The sequence below is a fragment of the Solanum lycopersicum genome, chromosome 4 (genome assembly GCF_036512215.1).
Source record: "Solanum lycopersicum chromosome 4, SLM_r2.1".
Lineage (NCBI taxonomy): Eukaryota > Viridiplantae > Streptophyta > Magnoliopsida > Solanales > Solanaceae > Solanum > Solanum lycopersicum.
This window is the reverse complement of record NC_090803.1, coordinates 19,765,082-19,772,228: the sequence shown is the minus strand read 5'-3', so window position 1 is coordinate 19,772,228 and position 7,147 is coordinate 19,765,082. Positions and strand designations below refer to the sequence as shown.

General features: G+C 27.9%; 1 long non-coding RNA gene across 1 annotated transcript; it reads left to right on the top strand.

Moving 5' to 3' along the window:
- The first annotated feature begins 2,421 nt into the window (after positions 1-2,421).
- Positions 2,422-4,257, top strand: LOC101246917 (uncharacterized). The gene is made up of 2 exons (XR_741023.4): positions 2,422-3,178; positions 3,898-4,257. It is a non-coding gene; the product is annotated as an uncharacterized lncRNA (long non-coding RNA).
- Positions 4,258-7,147: the final 2,890 nt, after the last annotated feature.

Genomic DNA, 7,147 nt, shown 5'->3' with positions numbered 1-7,147 from the left:
GGCTTTGGAGCGCAATTATGCATAGTTTGCTATATTATACAAATATGAATTTTTTGTTTGCTATATGTGAAAGTTGCCCTTTTTATAAATCCGGTCCAGCTCCATCCCCTTTTATTTCCAATCTTGTCAGCCTACCTTTTTTCAAGGGAAATTTTTTAAAATGTCAATATTTTAACATTTAAGAGAGCTCATTAGCAACACTTTCAATATTTAGTAAAAATGTCAAATTTTAGTTTGTTATGTATTTTATTTATGTTTTTATTATTTGTTTTTATTTAAAGAATATAATTATTTAATAACAAAAGGGAGAAAATCAAGGGAGATAATATTTCAAATAAAAGATAAGGATCACTTAATTTTCTCATAAGTTACATTTTCAAATAAAATTTAAACTTGTTCTTTTTTTTTTCTCCAGAACTTTTACCTATTTAAAATTATATTCATTCCACAATATATTCTATTTATATTTATCATAGTTTTTTATTAGTTTGTATTCATTCCAATAGGTATGCCGGATGTATATATATAGTCATTTAACAAATATATTTGTATTCATATATTTTTTTCCTTGTATAGTTATTTTTTTTCAAAAATCTTGTATTTATTAGTTTGTATTCATTCCAATAGGTATGCCGAATGTATCTATATAGTCATTTAACAAATATATTTGTATTCATATATTTTTTTCCCTATATAGTAATTTTTTTTCAAAAATCTTGTATGTATTCATTTCAATATGTATTTTATTTGTATTTTTATTTATTCTAGCTTTATTTAGAAATTTGTATAATAATATATAAAATACAAAAAATTAGTATGATGAAAAGGTGAATGAAACATAAAATTAAAAAAAAAATTGAATATTTGGTGTACTCATTCTTAAATAAAATGCATAACTAGTTGACATACCTTTAGAATAAATACAAATTAGAAAAAAAATGTCAAATTCATAAACAATGAACATAATTTTTGAATGAATACAACTATTAATTGTAAAAATACATACTGACTAAAACAGTATCAAAATTCAATATATACTTCCAAATTTATGAATACAAAAAACAATAAAAATATGAAATACAAAAATTAATACTAACTGTGGTATATTGACATAACTAAAAAAAACAGAATACAAAATGAATTAAATATATGAAATACAATTCCAAATCTATGGATACAAATACAATAAAACAATGAAATACAAAAATACATACGGACTAAAACAGAACAAAATTTCAATATACACTTTCAAATCTGTGAATACAAAAAACATTAAAACTATGAAATATACACAATCAAACTCATATAATGTGTTACATTGACATAACTAACACACACAAAAAAAAAACAGAACACAAAATACAATAAATATATGAAATACAAAAATAAATACTAACTATAACATAATAAAAATTCCATATACACTTCCAAACGCATTGTAACATGAATTTTTTTAATCTTAAAAGTTACTAAACAAATTAAATTAAACATGCAAGATACAGAACATGCCAAAAAAAAAACTATTCTCCCACAAATTGGTCTTCTTCAACTTCATGGTTATGAATTTGTGTGGGATTTTGCACATCGACGGATTCATGCATTTTTCCCCATCGTATATCCTGCTTAGAATTAGAAGCGGAACCTACATTATTGTTTAAGTCTTGAGTGAAAAAAAATTAAACGATGAAAAATCGGAAGAACTTTAATTATTTTGTCCAATATCTCTAGTAACTCTCTTGAAAACGTCCATTGAAGAGAGAATTATGTAGTCTCAAACCTTAAAAAATGTTTTAAGAATAACAACAAAACAATTTTTTTTTTTAAAAAAAACACTAAAATCAGTAAGTAAATAAATGAGAAATCTGAAAAACGTAATACCCAAATCAAGGTTAATCTTCAAATCAAATCTTGCAACGAAATTAAATAAGAATAATAGAAAATATTAATATATTGAATCGAAAATCTATGGAATTAATTTGGAAGAATGTTAGAGAGAGAAATTGAAAAGAAGAGTAAGAAAAGAGAGAAAAATCTAGGGATTTGATTAAAAAGAAAGTAAGAGAGAGAAATTGATAAGCTTAAGAAAAGAGAGAAAAAAATTGAAATGACATTAATATCTATCCAATTAGATAAATATAGGAAAATGTGTAATTTATATGAGAGAGAAAAAGGGTATAAATAATGAGAGAGAAAATATTAATAATATCAGAATAATTATTTATTTTTAAAATAATAATATTTTTGACATGTTTACTAATATCTTTAAAGTAGAAATATTAGCACTAAATAAATTGATTTTTTTGACTAATTAGCTAAATTTCCCTTTTTTCAATCCCAACAATTTCCAGCCCACTCCAACCTCGACCCAGCCCAAATTCTTTTTCTCTTCACAAAAGAGAACCTAACACGTTTAGCAGCTTCCCAACGACATCGATACACGATATTTTCACAGCGTCAAAACGAACCAACAAAAACAGCGCGTGAACGACTCCAAAACCACCTTATACGCGCCTCACCTCTCCTCATGCGAGAACAAGTAGTAGCAACGGTCACAAGAAATACACGACAGATTATACGATGTCAAATTTTATACTCGCTTTCTCCTTTTTGCTTTGCCAGAAGTCATACAGCAGCGGTCAGTCGACTTGTTCAGTCTGCAGTTCACGTATTCGTCCTTGGGGGCTGGGAGATTGACCCACGTCGCGCCCTAAAGACGATGGAATTGATTCCAGCCGTTCAACCCCCTCCCCCCCCTTTCCTCTTTTGAAGCGGGTTGAATTCTCAAAGAAAAGGTGTTCATCCTAAAATGGTGAAAGATTTTAAAATTCGAAATTGAAATGGATCTTTTCTCATCTAATTTCATTCACTTTCCCCAAAAATCAACTCTAGATTTTCCCTCTCTATATAAGCGCCTGTTTTGCTCCATTAGAGGGGTTGGAGATTTTTGATTGAAAAAAAAGGGGTGTTGAAGAATTTTGTGTTGGTGAAAATACAGGAAGTTAGCTAAGTGATGAAAGAAAAAGATATATTTAAGCCAAAGGTTTCCTAGAAAATTTTCCGATTCGGTCTTTCTGTCATCTGTTTTGCTTTGTTGGTTCAAGTTTTTTTGGAGTCGTTCTTCGGTGTAGTAGTTGCTGTCCATCTCTTCGCTCCAACCCAGTTCGCTGCCCACAAAAAGGTAAACACCTCTAACCCCTTTTATTTAGATTTCATGTTCAATATGTTGGATTTGAGGTGGCTTATGTTTTGTTTTCAAGTCGTTTAAATGACTGATTAGAGCATGTTTTCTCTGTCTCTTTTTCACTCATCCTGAACTTGTGGTCACTGTATTTGCTTCAAGTATAGTTTGTTTACTGGTTTGTCATCGTTTTATGCTTGTTTTTTTTATTGTCGTAATATTCGTGCTTCCGTCATATGTTTTGAGAGTATAGGGTGCATTATGCAGTCACACATTTAGTTATTTCAGATGTACTTCAAAATAGCATGCCTGCAAATCTGTCTAGTTTTGAATGGAAATTTCTTTTGTTCGTCCCTTTGTTCATTCGTCACCCGATATTTTTAAATTCTAGTTGTAGTCGAGAATACATTTGTCTCCTTTACTTACTAAAGCACGGGTCAATTTTTGTTGGTGTTATTTAAATAACTATCTTAATAACTATTAAAGCATGTTCATACCTTTCTTCCTCTTTGAAATTGTAAAAATTTGGAAGTCCATCCCTCTTTCATGCCTACAAAATAATGTCTTGTTGTATTACTTTTGTCCTTTTTGTTGATTAGTACATGTGCAAAGCTTTAACTTCCGCTTAATATCATATATCCTGTTTGTCATTTTCTTAAGCATGTTAGATTATAGGTATGCATTCTTCCTTATTTAGAATTTACTGTTGTTGGTCGCAGAGAAAGATTATTCATGTGTATCATTCTGTGGCGAAGAATTGAGTGTCTGTCTACCACCGTTTGTTCTCTAGGATACTGGTATTTTCGAGTTTTGCATTTCCATTTTTTTAAAGTGCAGTTATATGTTAAGAAACATGTTTTGGCCCATTTATTGTCCATTGTTTGCTGTTACTGTTGTATTTGCTCCTTTTAATCTTTGCTATTGAGTTATTATTGGGTACATTGGCTTATTCAAAGCTATGTGATCACAAGTTGATCATGCTTAAATATCCCAAATTGGAAATTTCTTTTCTGATTATTGTATTAGTTATTTAAGGTCACTGAAATGCTATAAAAATGGATTTGAGACCCTCTCTGTGATATCTCTTTGTCTTTACTATGTTCAAAAGTGAAGTGTTTTAGTATATCGATTCAATTTATTCGATCCTTCTTTACATTAAATCGATTTGTTACTCATTTTATTACTCTTTTGTTGGCATGTGAAATATATCGGGGTTCTCATGGATCCTATCCTTGAATTTTTCTATTGGGTTACGGAAACCCAATTTCTTATTTCGAGTCAGCCTCTCCTTTAAAAGTTGAAAAATCAGTTCTGGAAAAAGGGGGTATAGGTCGCAAAAATTGTATACATTGTATACACAACAAAGTGTTGCAAAGCAGAGTTGAAAAGAGTGGGCCAAAAGCCCATTCCTTTTTTAAGATTTGTATTTTGTTGTTTTGAGCCTAAGTCCTTATTTATTTATTATTATTATTATTATGATAGAATTTTAGGACAAGTTATAAATTCCCAAAGAAGAATAGATGCATCTCGAGTGGGCCTAAGGCCCAAAATAAAATGGGCTCAAATATTGGTCCAAGTGGACAAAAATCAGATTTGGGCACAACTCTCTTTTCCTCATTTAATTTTCGGAAAAGGGCCTAAAATATCCTTAAAGTATTGAAAATGGTATAAAATTATCCCTCATCCACCTATTAGCTCCAAAATATCCTTCACACCCACCTATTGGGTCCAAAATACCCTTGTCATCCACCTTTTGGTTCAAAATTGACCACTTATTTAACGGTTTTATATTTAAATTATTTAAATATTATTTTAAATACGCGGCGCTCAACTATTTGTTATAATTTAACTTATTAGTATAATTTATTATAAATCAATTCACTACCCACCTATTACTAATTAAATCTCTCCAAATTAATAAACTAATCACATTATTAATGCAACAACAGAAAAACTACATCAAATTGAGTGTTTTTAAAAATTTGAGGCGAAAATATCTATAGTAGTAAATTATCATATATTCAAGTGTCTAAATAAAAATTATGGGTAAACTTGAAAGTTTAATTACGTTTATCTTAATTATTCTTACGTTTCAATTATGTGATGTTACTTCATAAGTAACTCTTTTTAAAAATAATATATTAAAAGTTTTAAAACAAATCATAAAAATTTATGAAATTATATTTTTAGATAGTGCATGAATTAATTCGAGATATATTACTTCTTTATCTTTAATAATAAATTTCTAAATTAATCTTGAAAGAGAATTCTATTGAAAGTCTCCTCCTAAATAAGCGGCTCATTCTAAATTTAATTGAGGCTTCGATTCAGACTCGAATAATTTTGGATGTAATTTTAAGCAATCTATAATTTCATCGTGTTTTAGTAGTCTTTATGCGATTTTGATATTATAATTGGATTTATAATTGAGTGAGGTTTAATTAGAAATGAGTAGGTAGTGAGTTTGTTCATAAATTATATTAATAAATTAAATTATAACCAATAGTTGAACGTCAAGTATTTTAAAAAATATTTAAAGATTTTAATTTTAAAACAATTAAATGAGTGATCAATTTTGAATCCAAAGGTGGATAACAAGGGTAATTTGGAGCCAATAAGTGGACGAAGGGTAATTTTGTACCATTTTCAATACTTTAAGGGTATTTTAGGCACATTTCCATTTAATTTTGCTGTCTGTTTACTTGTTAGTATTTGTCGTCAGTCTTTAGGTCGAAAAATTTAAATCCCCGCAAAACACCACTGTGTTCTAACTTAACTAAATCGATCATCTCTAAATGGAATTAAAAAATACTAATAATTTTACAAATTAATATCTCACTCAGATAGTAGGTCAGTGTTTTCCTTTCCCCCTTTTTAAAATGGAACAAAAAATAGTTCTATTTTTAAAATTCAAACTAAGTTAAAATTATTTTAGTCAAATAAATTAATTATTGGATAATCGTGTATTAGAGGGCATTTTGAGTGCTTTAAAACCCTTCTCGAAGTGCTAATAATAACCCCCTTAAATATTTTCAATCGATTTACTGTTTTTATCCTTTGAGAATAAATTTTCTTCATTTTTCATTAAAAATTGAGTAACGATTCTAAATTAGTTGAGAGTTTAAATATTTTCTAAATAAAATAATTATAAAAGTCATTTAAAATTAAGGATATACATAACATCTATTAGAATTCGACTGGATAAAGATGGGATATGCAAAATTTCTGACTAAAATATATATATGCGTCATATTAAGATATGGTAATTCAAAGGATACTTTTGTTCTTAAGGACAGTTGAGTTTCTAAAGGATATTATTTGCTCTCTTATGTTGTTACAAAATATTTCATTCAGGAAACTTCATTTTAGAATGAAAACAAATAATATATTTAGCGAAAATTTTATATGAAAATATAATGAATTAATATCATATAATTTTTATTTAATTTTTATTAATAATATTTATATACAATAAAAGAATAAAATTGTAATCTAACTTTGAAGTTAACATGTTACCATTTATAATAGTATATATGATATATGATAGTATAGTATAATATTCACATACGTGCTTATGAGCAATATTCAAATATACTTCTCCAATCAAGAGCAATTGAAACTTCTAGACAGTATTTTGAAAAGTTTAATTTTTTGGATGAAAATTTTGGAAATTGTCCTCAAATTTAGATTTATCTATGAAATTCAACTACCATGCTATCTACCACAACATTTTCCCCAATTTAGAATTTGTGCCAAAAGTAATTATTCCTCCTGTCTATGATAAGTGGTCTTTCAATTTTTCTTTATGTTAAACATTCAGATATCTTCTAATTATTCAAAATAAATAAATAAATAAATACATAACAATTGTTTCCTTCCGTAAAGTAAAAACAATTGCTAAAAGTACAATACAAAATATTGGTCAGCTACAATTAAATGTACTACATGCTAAGATTGACAATATGTATA